Source organism: Bos indicus x Bos taurus, chromosome 24 (genome assembly GCF_003369695.1).
Source record: "Bos indicus x Bos taurus breed Angus x Brahman F1 hybrid chromosome 24, Bos_hybrid_MaternalHap_v2.0, whole genome shotgun sequence".
Lineage (NCBI taxonomy): Eukaryota > Metazoa > Chordata > Mammalia > Artiodactyla > Bovidae > Bos > Bos indicus x Bos taurus.
In genome coordinates this window covers 8,259,795-8,275,772 of record NC_040099.1, presented here as the reverse complement: position 1 = coordinate 8,275,772, position 15,978 = coordinate 8,259,795, and positions in this window count along the sequence as shown.

Sequence of the window (15,978 nt, the reverse complement as noted above, 5' to 3'; positions counted from 1 at the left end):
GATGGTGTGGCACTGCAACAAAAACAGAAATACAGATCAATGGAACAAGACAGAAAGCCCATAGATAAACTCGTACACCTATGCCCACATAATCTATGACAAAGGAGGCAAGAATATACAATGGAGAAAAGACAGCTTCTTCGATCAGTGTTGCTGGGAAAACTGGACAGTTACATGTACAAGAATGAAACTGGAACACTCCCTAACACCACACACTCAAATAAACTCAAAACAGATTAAAGACCTAAATGTAAGGCCAGACACTATAAAACTCTTAGAGAAAAATGCAGGCAGAACACTCTGACATAAATCACAGCAAGATCTTTTCTGATCCACCTCCTAGAGTAATGAAAATAAAAACAAAAACAAATGGGACCCAATTAAAATTAAAAGCTTTTGCACGGCAAAGGAAATCATAAACAAAATGAAAATACAACCCTCAGAATGGGAGAAAATATTTGCAAATGAAGCAACTGACAAGAGATTAATGTTCAAAATATACAAACAGTTCATGTAGCTCAATAGCAAAAAAACAAAAACACAATTATAAAATGGGCAGAATACCTAAATAGACTTTTCTCCAAAGAAGACATACAGATGACCAACAGATACATATAAGATGCTCAACATTACTAATTGTCAGAGAAATGCAAATCAGAAGTGCAATGAAGTATCACCTGATGCCAGTTAGAATGGCCATCATCAAGAAATCTATAGACAATAAATGCTAGAATATAGCATTTATTTATTTCTATAGTATATTATTTATTATGTGTTATTATATTATTATGTTACTCTATAGTATATTATTTATTTCTATAGTATATAGAAAAGGGAGCCTTCTTAACACTGTCAGTGGAAATGTAATTGATACAGCCAATATGGAGAAAAGTATGGAGGTTCCTTAAACTGAAAACAGAACCATCATATGACCCAGCAATTCCACTCCTGGGTATATACCCAGAGAAAACCATCATTCAAAAAGATGCATGCACCCCAACGTTTACTGAAACACTTTACAATAGCCAGGATATGGAAGCAACTTAAATGTCCATCAACAGAGAGATGGGTAAAGAAGATGTGGTACATATATACAATAGAGTATTTCTCAACCATAAAAAGGAATGAAATTGTGCCATTTAATAGACATGTGGATGGACCTAGAGACAGTCATAGAGTGAAGTCAGAAAGAGAAAACCAAATACTGTATATTGATGCATAAATTTGGAGTCTAGAAAAATGGTACAGATGAAACTATTTGCAAAGAAGTAGACACAGACACATAGAGAACAGATGTATTAATACCAAGGGGGAAAGAGAGGGGGGGATAAATTGGGAGATTTGGATTGACATATATACACTACTATGTATATAGTCATCAGAACCTACAGTCCAGCACAGGGAACTCTACTTAATGCTCTGTGGTAAATGGGAAGGACATTTTAAAAAAGGGTGGGGGGAGGATATATGTATATGCATAGCTGATTCTCTTTGCTCTACAGTAGAAACTAACAAAACATTGAAAATCAGCTATATTCCAACAGAAATTAAAAAGAAAAAGAAGTGCTGAGCATGAGAGGCCCATCCAGGGTCCACTCAACAGGACTTCCTTACTTCATTTTGTTGCATAAAATACAGTCTTAGAATCAGCAGCGACAGTAGGACCCAGCAGCATTTTAGAATTACGGTTCCACTGCAGATACACGAACCAAAATCTACACTCGAATAAGATCACCAGGAGATTCAACTGTTTAGGAAACATGGCTCTAGGACTTGCCATGGTTTCATCGGGTCCTCCTCATTTGTGTGATTACACGGATGCAAGTGTCCTCAAACTTATGGTGAGACAGAGAGACACTAGAGAATTGTCAAGAAATGCATTTAGATTGGTTTCTGATGATCATCACTGTGTGTGTGCATGAGTGTATGTGCGTATTGACCCAGTCATTAAAAATTGAGCATTGTCTACAAGAACTGAAAAAAGACAATGCCCCCTAATAAAAATTTTAGCTGGCCATTTTATCACCCACATATTAACAGAACAGCAAATAAACCATTTTGAAAAAGTAAAAGACGGATTAACAACTTCATCCAAGTAAGAGATGAGGAAAAGTAATGGTGAATATTAATCCTATATAACCGTAGCACCAAGAGTAACTTAGATGTGGGATTATGTTTACAGAATCAAGTGAAAGTGGTATGAATTTTGACAATATAGAAGTTAGACAACTTCATCTTATGTAGCTGGGATTTAAGATACATTACTTAGATATGGAAAATAATAGAGTCATAAGAACATGAAACAGTAAAAAGTTAAACATTAAGAAATGTATTGTGTGTGTGTGTGTTTAGTCACTTCAGTCATGTCTGAATCTTTGTGACCTTTGGACTGCCACCTTCCAGGATACTCTGTCCATGGGATTGATTTCTCCAGGCAAGAATACTGGAGTGGGTTGCCGGGCTCTCCTCCAGGGGATCTTTCCAACCCCGGGATCGAACCCACATCTCTAACGTCTCCTGCATTGGCAGGCAGGGTTCTTTACCTAGCACCACATGGGAAGCCCCAAGAAATATATTATAATCAATCAAAATGAATGGAAAAGAGAATGGGTAAAAGAATGGGAAGGAAAAGAAATACTTAATTTTATTACTCATAGAAGGAAATTAACGGATACTATTTAAAACAGAGGATTAAGAGTATTACATAAAGTAATACTTATAAATGTAATAAATAGAACACAAACACAGACCTTTAAAACACACAATCAAAATAATAAAAACAAACCAAAAACTTTAAACCCATAAAAATATTTTAAAGCATAATATATTATAAAATATAATCCCCAAAGTACCTGTTATATCAACAAATGTCTAACCTATTAAAAGAAAAATACTTTCAAATAAAAAAATATTGAACTACAAGGATTGATTTTGAAAGTCAAAATGAATATTCCAAAGAATAAAACGGAAAGAAAAAGATCTAAAGATTCATAATTGTTGATAGTTTGTTAAAAATCTCTAGTCTTGGGATTTGTTAAGCTAACATTTTCTGTTAGTACCAGAAGTAAAAGTTTTTAAAGCAGTCAGAAGAATCCTTAATTACTTACATACAGACAGAAATACACATACATGTGTGTATAATAAAACCCTATTCTAGAAGATTTATAGAAGCTAACATTCAGTGGTGTTATTCAGGATGATTTTTATTTATATAATTTGTTTTTTCCGAAGTTACATTTTGTAATCAGGAAAAAAATGTAACCAAGCAAAAAATAAAACACTTTATCTTCTGAAATATACTTGATATACATTTATTAATATCCAGAGTGAAATACCTAAAATCTGAGAAAGCTCATTCTGTATTTTATTGGTAAATGGTTATCATATAAAACTCATAAAAAGACAAACTGATTTTTATTACCTATAACAATAAGGAAACCTTCAAAAATTTAATTTTTAAAATGAGAAGTAAGCTACATATAACAATTTTATAAGCAATTTCATTATTGAAATCCTTAAAGTTTCTGCAAAAAATATTGCAATAATGGTTTGATGCTATTACCAGTTCAATGGACAAAGGTGAAAAGGGTAATAAGTAAAATTAAAATCATTAATGTATGTCATAAAATATCCCAAACTGCAACTTAGGAAATTGAATAGCTGACTAACGCCTTAAAATTTAATGAATTAAAAAAAAAATATTTGGAACATTCTGAACATTATCCATGCCATATATTTTGATACAATAATAAAATAATCAGTGATTAAAGACTTCACTTTACCATTCATACATATCAACAACTCAAAGATTATAAAACAAATGTTTCTTTGATAGCTAATAAACACTCAGCATTTGTTAAGAAATAACTTCCATTATGCATAAATAGGAACTGTTCCATCTATCCTAACCTAGCTGACAGCCTCTTCAAGTCCTCTGGGTTTTATGCTTTTTCCACGTGCTCCGAGGTAGACTGGCACTTTCAAGGTTATCAGAGAAATAGACATGTGCCCTCACACATCCCAAGGATCCAATCACACGTGCTGCTCTTGAGGGCTCACTATCATTAGGAGGACAGGGAATAAATCTCCACAAGGTTGGAGAAGACAGATTATTCAAAACTTTCAGCTTCTAAAAAGACAAGCTGTTCTACTGTGAGCTCTATGAAGGATCTCAATGCCAGATGGAGTGTCAAAATGCATAACCTAAGAATGAAGTAAGAAGTCCATATGAAAGCGAGGCAGGACAGACTATCTGGGCAAGTGACATTAAACCACAGATTCATCCGGCGGGTGGATCACAAGTCAGACAGTTCTAAAATAAGCTTCCATGGAAATGCTCATGACAAAGACTATTCATTACAAAAGCACACACACATCCATCCATCTACACCCACACATACACACAGCTTCTCTTAGTAATTTGAAGATCTTTTACAAGAGATTAATGTAGTAAGAGAATATATCAAGAATGTCATATAGAAAAAAATTAATCCATTAAGGAACACCATCTGGTAGTTAACAGAGATGCACACTCACTCTTAACGCTTCTGTGTCTAAACACGCCATGGGCCAGAGAACCAGACGCTTGTACCAAGGTTAAAGAGCAAAGTCCTGTGGCTTCGATCTCTCTCGGTAGCCCTTCCATATCCATGTATTTTTAAGAGTACTGTGATGTTTTGGATGATTTTTTTATACTTTATCAGATCAGATCAGATCAGTCGCTCAGTCGTGTCCAACTCTTTGCGACCCCATGAATCGCAGCATGCCAGGCCTCCCTGTCCATCACCAACTCCCGGAGTTCACTCAGACTCACGTCCATTGAGTCAGTGATGCCATCCAGCCATCTCATCCTCTGTCGTCCCCTTCTCCTCCTGCCCCCAATCCCTCCCAGCATCAGAGTCTTTGCCAATGAGTCAGCTCTTCACATGAGTTGGCCAAAGTACTGGAGTTTCAGCTTTAGCATCATTCCTTCAAAGAAATCCCAGGGCTGATCTCCTTCAGAATGGACTGGTTGGATCTCCTACAGTCCAAGGGACTCTCAAGAGTCTTCTCCAACACCACAGTTCAAAAGCATTAATTCTTCGGTGCTCAACAATAATAATAATAATAATAATCATGCAAAAGAAAGTGCAAATATTACTTTGCATTTCTTCCCTACTGCCCCCCCCCCCCCACCAACTACGACCCAAGTTATCAATCCATTTGAATGCGTATTTACAGAGAATTCACTGTACTTCCCAGGTGGCACTAATGGTAAAGAATCTTCCTGACAATGCAGGAGACTTAAGAATCTGGGATTTGATCCCTGGGTTTGAAAGATCCCCTGGAGAAGGGAATAGCAACCCACTCCAGTATTCTTGTCTGGAGAATCCCATGGACAGAGGAGCCTGGTGAGCTACAGTCCACAGAGGGTTGCAAAGAATTGGACATGACCAAAGTGACTTAGCATGCACTCAGCACAAACCACTATATTCAAAGATATTCAAAGGCTTGTCTTAGTCTTGACTCCATGATGTTCACAGGCTGAGTAGCTTCTTGTAACTAGAAAAGAATTAAAAATTTATGACAAAATTTTTCATGCTCTTCTTTCAGATGGTCATATCTGCCAGGAGCTGGCATATTGCATACTGAGTGCATATTGCATATTGAGTGCAGCACTTTCCACAGCATCATCTTTCAGGATCTGGAATAGCTCAACTGGAATTCTATCACTGCCGGGAGCCAGCGTGAGGAGCTCCACCCATGACAAAGGTCATGAGGAAGGAGGCTCGGCATACGCAAAGGCAGGATCGAGCCTCAGGAGTTCCCCTGGAAATTCTCGAGCATCTACCCCCAAAATCAGAGTCTGCCTACTTTCTGCTTTGTGCTTTCACCTACACCTCTGACTTTATGGGAGGCTGTCCCCCACTACCTCTCTCTGAAAAAAAGAGTTAGCTTACAGCTCCAGTTAATAATTCCTGGGTGTGACAGTGTTTCAACCTACAGACTCCTTTGGAAGTCCTCTAGCCTGCCTGAATAGGTTTTTCCGGCCACATGTGATTGCTCAGAGCCTCCCAACTGTGAGAGGCATGAGATGTTCTAAACTGTCTAAATACAGATTCTTTTGAGTAGTTAAAAGATTGATTAGAAATTGTATTGGTGAAGGGATTTTCACTTGTTGGGCCAATGTTTGCTGCTAAGTTTCCATATCCCTTACCTGCTGTGTCCCTGGCAGTGTATTGATTAATATAATTGATGTAAGTAGTAGCTTTAATGTTTGTAACCTAGGACCCTTGAGTTAATTCTTTTTCTTGTTATAGCCCACCACACCTTTGCTCTGTAGGAATGCAACTTTATCTAATGCTTTTTGGAGGCTGGCGCCTGACTTTAGAATAATCACCTTTAGAGAAAAATAAGTTTCTTAAAATGTTAACAGGCCCAGGCCTCCGGGCCAGAAGATGATGCAAATCACCTAAACTTTTGCATATGATAAGTTTGCAGGAAGAAAGCCTGGCTTACTGCATGACTCTACCCCTTCCCGCATTATCCTCTATGCATAACTTAAGGTATAAAAACTACTTTGGAAAATAAAGTGCGGGCCTTGTTCACCGAAACTTGGTCTCCCCATGTCATTCTTTCTCTCACCTTCTGGCTGAATTATTCAGCCTCTTTTCTCCACTGAATTTCCTCACTGAGCTATCCTTATTTCAGCCTCTTTTCTTCACTGAATTTTCCTACTGAGCTATCCTTATTCTATTACTCTTTATATCCTTAATTAACGTTTAATTAAGCAGTTGTTTCTTGATCCTCGCCGTCGCCGTCCATGATTCGAATTCCCTGGATCCACCGGGGCTGGCCCCTGGCACATATCACTTGTTAAGACTGAATGGATTTCTTTTAAAATCTGCTTTACAAAACAAATAAGTGTGTACCTACATGTGCATGCACTAGTAATGACTGAGTTACACCCCTTAATATATGACTATAAATATTTTAGTCCTTTATATCGCAAGTGCCCTGAGAAAAAAAGAGAAGAGTTAAGGCATAAGGAATATGCTCTGCCAAATATTTTAAAAGCTGGAATGTTAATGGATGGTAAATTTATGCTCTGTAGCTCTAAAACTCAGAAAATCTACTTAATACAAAACATAGTCTCAAAGCAATGCTCAAACCATGGGAATTTTAGAATCACAGGCATTCAAGATGGAGCTGAAGGAGCAACAATGATTTCCTTTATGGAATTAGAGTTGATTGGGCTCCTCAGGAGGTGATAGTGGTAAAGAACTGGCCTGCCAACGCAGGAGATATAAGAGAAGCAGGTTTGATCCCTGGGTTGGTGAGATTCCCCTGAAGAAGGAAATGGCAACCTGCTCCAGTATTCTTGCCTGAAGAAGCCCACGGACAGAGGAGCCTGGAGGGCTACAGTCCAACAGAGGGTCGCGGAGAGTCAGGCGAGACTAAAGCGACTTAGCACGCACACAAGACACTGAAGGAATATATCCATCCACCACAATTCCAGTAGATTTTTTCTGCTCACGGGGAAGATATTCCCACGTATCTGTATTGGTTTCCCGTGGCAGCTGTGTCAGTTCTGGGTTAGTTTCACATGACACAGAATGGGGAGGAAAAAGTCAAAGCCCCAAAACCTGGATGGCTTAAAGCAACAGAACTGTACTGCCCCACAATTCTGGAAGCCGTTAAGTCCCAAACAAAGAGCTTCAGCAGGGCTGGTTCCCGCTAGGAGCGATCTAGGGGAGGAACCTCCCTTGCCTGTCCTAGCGTCTCATCGCTACTGGCCATCCTCGGGGTTTATCATCTTGACGTCACTGTCTCCATCCTCGCTTCTCATCGCTACTGGCCATCCTCGGGGTTTATCATCTTGACGTCACTGTCTCCATCCTCATGTGACCTACCCTGTGTCTCTTTTCTTACAAGGATCCTGGTCATATAGGAATGCAAGTATCAGTGAAAGACTTGAAGAAAGTCGACAATTCCTTTCTTCAATGTAAAAAATGCTTCTTTAGGTATAAGTTATTTAAACCTATTATCTGATTAGCATTTGTTATGATTGAAAGACTATGCAAGCTTTTTTTTTTTTTAATTAAGAACTCCAGGTTTGGGAGCTTTTTTTCTTTTTTTTTTTCTTTCTTTCTTTCTATTGTTTTAGTCAGTTACCACTTACTCTAGAGGAAGGGAATCATCCTCACCCCTTAACAGCAACTATACTGCCCCCTGGACATTTGATTCAGGTCGTAAGGTACCTACACCCTGCATGTCTCAGATAAGCAGATTTCTTCACCTCTGCTGAGAGGTCTCAGGTATGACCTAAGGCAATTTTTTTCCTTACACCATTAGCTTTTGGCATTTTCTGTTGCATTAGGCTGTCTCAAACATAAACTGAATTTTATCCCCCCTGCCTCTTTTTATGCCTAATTTTTGTACTGAAGAAAGATCTGGGGACACATTTTTCAAGTGAAAGTATAAATTCTATTTGTATTTCTGAAAAAAATCATCTTTAAATACAGGGAAAACATTTTCATTTCTTCCTGATACTTTCTTGCTTGTTTGTAGATGAAACTGGAAGGTATAGGGTCCCATATGAATCTTTCTCAAAGTGTGTGCAGTTTGTTTTTATTTTGATAGTTATTACAATAGTTCAATGGACTTAACTGACCTCTATTTGTCATTAACTTGTTTTTGATGTGTATACCAATGATATAAATACCTTTAAAATGAATTAAAATTTTGAATTTAGATTCTTCACTGCACTTAAAAATTCTTGCTCAAAAGTCCTACCTAAGTGAATATTAAGTAGCATATACAGCCTGGAAAAATAACTCTAAGTGCTTGAGTAAGAACACTATATTTACCTGTCTTCTACAAATCCTATAGGAGTTAATAGAGGCTTTCAATCAAGGAACATCTATATAAATCAGCATCAGCCAAGAAAAATGTGTTCTATAACTCTAAATGTAATCATTAGCTTTTGAAGTACTTAACATCTAAATTGTCACAAGTCATTGATTCTACATTTTCCTTTTAAAATGCTGTGCTATTTTGATATCAAAAATATTTTATTACATGTAAAATGTAAATATCAATTCAAACAACTAATTCAGACATTAAGAACTTCCATTCTAAATTATCTGTAAAGTGTGTATACATTTGGAAATGTTTGCTAGTGTTTTTTATTAATCATGTAATATCTAGTATTCTGTCAGTTGAGAGTTACAGTTATGAAAAAAAAAATTGAAAATATAAAAAAGATTGAGGAATTTAAGGTTAGTTCCTAGATACCTGATGCTAATATCAACAAACTTTAACAAATATTGAGCCATATTTGTCTAAATTTAAGCTTCTTTATTTCAACTCAGGGTTTAAACTATAATAAGAGATGCTTATCTGGTAAAATAATTTATATTGTTGCCTATAATTCCAGTCTCAGCATATAATCTCATATATACGCATATAGGTGAAGTTAACAACAATTACAACTTTTTTTTGTCAATTCTATTTATAATGTTAAATTGTCAACTCCATTTTAAGGCCAAGCCAGAACTGGAGAAATAAGGGCATTAGATTACTTTTTCTGCTCTTTAAAATTAAATAGAGCTGGAAATTTTATTCTATTTTATACTTGTTTTTAATCAATAAAATACTTAACATTTTAATCAAATTTACCTTACTTTTGCTCTGACTGTATTAGAATTGTTCTGTAAGGTAATCTTTTGTTACCATTAAAATTTTAATTGGAAGAAAATATAAATAGAGGAAATCATAAAATAAAAATGTGCATCTTGAGAAATTAGTACACAGAGAACACCATTATCACACCACCCAAGTCAAGAAGTAGATATAGTTTTCAATCCAACATCACAGCTCCTGCTATTGAATACATCCATTAAATTAGTTACTTCCCGGACTGCAAGGAGGTCCAACCAGTCCATTCTGAAGGAGATCAGCCCTGGGATTTCTTTGGAGGGAATGATGCTGAAGCTGAAACTCCAGTACTTTGGCCACCTCATGCGAAGAGTTGACTCATTGGAAAAGACTCTGATGCTGGGAGGGATTGGGGGCTAGAGGAGAAGGGGATGACAGAGGATGAGATGGCTGGATGGCATCACTGACTCGATGAACGTGAGTCTGAGTGAACTCTGGGAGTTGGTGATGGACAGGGAGGCCTGGCGTGCTGCAATTCATGGGGTCGCAAAGAGTCAGACACGACTGAGCGACTGAACTGAATTGAACCTTTCTAGAAATCCCTTCCTTGCTTTTATCACTATGTATCCTTAACCATTCATTTTATCTGTTTTGAACTTTACATAAATAGGAACACAGCTATATATATTCGCTTTTATGGGTCTCTTAACTGACAACTTTTAAATGAAGATACAAAGTGGTATAGATAGGCATACAAGAAAATTATCTTCAAGGTCAGTGATGTTAAATTAAGAAGAAGACAGGACTTCTTCCCTGTCCATACTCTTCTATTGTGGCCATGACTATTTTCTCTTGAACCTTTACCTGCCTGGTGAGACAGCTGAAATATATATGACTACACTGAATCTTAATTCAGCCAATCAAGAACATAGCTGATTTCTACAATAAAAATGCTAGAAGACGCTTTCTTAACATAACTGTGAGGGGTTCTGGGAGCAGTTAAAACAAAAGCTTATGTTAAAACACAAGTGTACCTGTAAAGACAAGAAATTCTGTAGTTCATGAACTGAAAGAATAGTGATTTTTAGAGTCTTAAACAAAATCATTTATTTCATATGGACATCTAGAGATCAATGGTAGATCAAAGAACAGGGTAAGCCCTCAGTTATATTTCTTATCTGGCCTGAGGAGAATTTCATTCAAACGGATTTAGATTCCCAATTTTATAACTTAAGAAGCTTTTCAGTTAATGAAGTAATGTTGGCTCCTACAGTTCTGTCAGATGCTATGTTTCTTTGCTGTTCTGACAACTCCATTTTTAGGGCTGAAAAAAAAGAAAGAGCACCAGTGTTCAAGAACTGTGGAAATAATACTGAAATCTAGACACAGATGAAGATGAGCTTTAGTGAAACACTTGGTGAAATACTTGATAAGATAATGTACCCTGTAAGAACGGAATTGATGAAGACTCTCTTTTTTCATTTTCAAAATAGGTTTCTTTTTCTGCAACAATTGGCCTATCATAAAAAGTTTTGATTACGTTCCTGTGTAAAAGGAGTTTTTGTCTTTTTTCTAAGTATCTCTATTTCAGTTGTTTCACTGACCTTTACCATTAAGCGGAAATTTCTGAGTCTGCATAGATGAACTAAAACTGTTTTTAAGTCAGAAAAGAAACAATGGAAGATAATTATACCTTACTCTGAAAATGCCGAATGCAGGCAAGGTATTTTCAAGCAGTGTTATTTCTATTCCTAAAATGAAATACATTTTAGGATGAGCTTTAAGATGAGTCTGTAAATATGTAAGTTACAGGGGTATACACTGGTTGCCAGGAACTTATCATTGTGACATTTCTCTATTTAGAAGTAGGACATCAGATAAAAATGGTATTGTTATTGTGATGGACAACACGTGTATATATGCAATGCTAAACATAGCAATTAGTCACTAGGAAATAAAGATCTCTTTTTCCATACATATTAGGTAAAAATTTCATCTGCACATTTCATCAGACCTAGCTATTTTTAAAGAGAAACTGATATAAAACTTAGTATTTTACACACCATTAGTTTTGCTACATATGTTTGGGCACCTCTTGGGGATTTTTTCTGGTAGACTTGTTTTATACAGTTTTTAATCCTGAAATCGAACTGACAGAATTGACAAGCAGCTTCTCTAATCCCTCATCAGAAAGCCATACTGAGAGGAAGAATCTTAACACACCTCAGGATGCCCTCCCCTCATTGAGAAAAAATGGAGTAAGAGAAGAGACTAGTATTGGTGCAAAGACTGTGTCTTTCCAAACAAGCCCTTGCTCACCAGCGCCAAAGACGTGAACGCTCAGAAGTCAAAGAAGAGCTGGACGCACGTCTTGTCTTTGAGGCAGAAAAAGTGCGAAACAGCCAAGGAGAATAACCATCGGGAACTAATGATGTCCTGAACAAGTAATGGCAGAAAGGAGAGGAAATTATTTTACCTCTAAAATACTTCAAAAGCCAAGAAACAAGCCAGATAGCTACTCATCTCAGTACAGGAAAAAAAAAAAAATTCTGTATTACGTATATTCCTATAGAACTTAACATGTAGATTAAAAGCCAAGTATATGAACTCATCTCCCAGTTAGGATTCTAGAAGGTGGTGCAGGCAGCCTCAGGTAGGAGACAAGGGAGATGAAATGGAATTCACACGTTCTCTTCATTAGTTACTTAGCAACCTGTATGCAGTACAATTCTGTGCCAGGAACTACTTTATTTGCTGTTGTTGTTGTTGTTGTTTATTCACTAAATGGTGTCTGACTCTTTGCCACCCCATGGACTGTAGCTTGCCAGGCTCCTCTGTCAATGGGATTTCCCAGGCAAGAATACTGGAGTGGGGTGCCATTCCCTTCTCCAGGGGATCTTCCCAACCCAGGGACTGAACCCTCGTCTCTGGCACTGATAGGCAGATTCTTTACTGCTGAGCCACCAGTGCAACAGAGAACTATTTTAAGTACTTTGCAAATGTGAACTCATTGAATCCATGTTGCCAACCTATATTCTGGCTACTACCACCTGGCATATTTTACAGCCGAGAAACCGGAGGCATGCAGGAACAAAAGCTCCCCCAGATCACAACGCTAGTACGTGGCAGAAATAGGATTTAAATTCAGGCGCGGTGGCTCCACCATCCGCGGTCTTAACCCTTGCCCTGCCCCTTCTACACAGTCACTTGGTTAGATGTGTCAGGTTTACCTTTACTTGAGCCTTTACGAACAAACAGACAAAAAAGAAAAGCTCACGGAGAATGCTTTTAACTAATTTTTCTTGCTTTGTTATCAGAAAGCACCCACCCACACACAGCTGGTATGTGAATTGCAGAAGGTAGCATGGCTAGAAAATAAAACTAAACTTTTTATCTAGTGAGTTAGGATGCTTCTTATCATGTAGACTTAACTGTTTAACTTCAGTGTCTTATAAACAAAACTATTCCACATTGGAAAATAAGTTATTTTCTTAAAAATATAGAAGAAAAGCTTTCTGGAGTAAAAAAATAATAATATGCATTAAAATAAACCTGAAAAATACATACCACATGTAAATGCACATACAGTTATTGACAGATGTCACTTCAAAATAATTGATTCAAATTTACCACATATTAGCAAACAGAATTTATCTGTACACTGAAATAATATGATAGACACAGAAGGCTTATTCAAGGAACACATGGATAGTTCAATTTAAAAATGTTAGACTCCACTGAGATTTGAGGCGAAAAAGCATAATAATCCACATAACAAATTCTCCTGTCTCCAAAAAAATTGATCAAGTTCATAATTTGGGGAGGGAAGGAATTTAAAAACCTAGGAATTGGGTAGAACTCTTATAGCCAGATAAAAATGTATAAATATCAAAAGATTTTCCATAAAGTACAAATATTTTCTATCAAATCATTTAGAGAAATAAGCCTCTGTAATGCCAAGCAGATGCCTAAAAATCATTTTTAAGGATGAGAAAACAGAAACGGCCCACCTAGAAGTTAAAACACGTTCAGCTTCACAAGAAACCGAGGGCGATACAAACTAAAACCCCTGTAAATGCTATTGCTCATCTGCTAGCTTGACAAAAATCTAAAAAATCAATTCATACAAAATTCTGTTGAAGATATGGAAAAACTTAAACACTTACCCACTGCTGCCGGAGTTGGAGAGATGAATACGACCGGTCTGAAAAGCATTTTTGGCAACACTCTGCAAAGCTGACCCTTATCCCCACAGCTCCCAAATGGGTGCAAACAGGAATCATCTGGGGTCCTTATAAACTTGTGATTTGTGGCTCCACCTCCAGCCAGTCTGACTTAATTGATGATACCTGGGCGTTGGGAGCTTTGGACGCTCCTAGGTGATTCTAATGGAGAAGGCAATGGCACCCCACTCCAGTACTATTGCCTGGAAAATCCCATGGATGGAGGAGCCTGGTAGGCTGCAGTCCATGGGGTCACAAAGAATCGGACTCGATTGAGTCACTCCCTTTCACTTTTTACTTTCATGCATTGGAGAAGGAAATGGCAACCGACTCCAGTGTTCTTGCCTGGAGAAGCCCAGGGATGGGGGAGCCTGGTGGGCTGCCGTCTATGGGGTCGCACAGAGTCGGACACGACTGAAGCAACTTAGCAGCAGCAGTAGCAGCAGGTGATTCTAAAGGGCAGTGTTGTTTGGGAAGCTCTGCCCAGTTCCCTCTAATGAAGGACCTACACTATGGAGAATCTCTCACACATAGCTAGAGAATCTCTCACACATGTGAACCAGGATAGTTACAAGAGAGTTAATAGTAAAAATGGTCATAATAGCAAAATATTGAAAACAGAATGTACATCAGTCTAGAATGGATATCATAGAAAAAAAGAAATAAAACCTCATTCCCAGAAGCCTTGATTCTCAGAAGCATATTATAGAGTGAAGGAAGTCTGTCTTAGATGATAAACAAAGTGTGATTTCCAGTTATACGGTGTCTAAAGTACACACCACTTGATAGAGTTTTAATTAGGGAGGCATAATTGGATAAAGAAGGAAATAGAGGATGTAGGGCAGGATAGGTTTCAAGACAGTGGTTGATTTCGAGGAGAAGAAAAGGAGTGGTCAGGGAGTGGACACTGGAAGCTGCATTTAATGTCCTAAGATTTTTCTTGGTTGTACGTGTTGTTCAGTTGCTAAGTTGTGACCGACTCTTTTGACTCCATGAACTATAACCCATCAGGCTCCTCTGTCCATGGATTTCCCAGGCAAGAATACTGGAGTGGCTTGCCATCTCCTCCAGAGGATCTTCCTGGACCAGGGATAGAACCCATGTCCCCTTGGCAGGTGGATTCTTTACCATTGATCCATCAGGGAAGCCCTGGTGTTGTAGGTACACAGCTATTTATTTTACTGTTGCTCTTTACCTTTATTTCATGTTTTACACATTTTATATATTAGCTGTATTTCAAAATAATTTAAAACTAAATTGATGTACAGATTTTAAACAGGAGAGTGGATAATAGATTGTTCACATAGTAACCATCACTCAGACTATTGAGAGAAGAATGTGTGGGTGATGTGTCAAGTGTGAATACAAATAATGAATAGAGTCTGTTGCAAAAGCTGATAAGGAATCGTGTCATTTGGGCAATTACAGCAAGGTCTGAGAGTCAAAGATGGATGAGGAGGTACTCAGGATTCAGTGATTCAGAAAATGGAGCTGAGGGGATGAGCAGGAAGGGGAAATGGAAAGTCAAGGCATCTTTTGGGTTTCTAAGTTGGATCACAAGAACACTGAAGTATGTTTTTGTGGGCACATTCAGTTGGACACGAGACTCCTCACCTACATGCAGGTGTGCAAACAGAGATGTAAAAGCCAGGTCTCAGGAGGCAGGGCAGAGTATGGGCATTTTTCAGCATCATCAGTGAGGAGATACTAAATGTACTTGTGGCTGAAAAAGAGATTTCATAGGATAATGTAAAAAGAAAAGACAAATTCCGAGGAAGTAAACATAGAATGTTGAGCTTTAAGCCAACTTTTTCACTCTTCACATTCACTTTCATCAATAGGCTTTTTAGTTCCTCTTCACTTTCTGCCATAAGGGTGATGTTATCTGCATATCTGAGGTTATTGATATTTCTCCTGGCAATCTTGATTCCAGCTTGTGCTTCCTCCAGCCCAGCGTTTGTCATGATGTACTCTACATATAAGTTAAATAAGTAGGGTGACAATATACAGCCTTGATGTACTTCTTTTCCTATTTGGAACCAGTCTGTTGTTCCATGTCCAGTTCTAACTGTTGCTTCCTGACCTGCATACAGGTTTCTCAAGAGGCAGGTAGGGT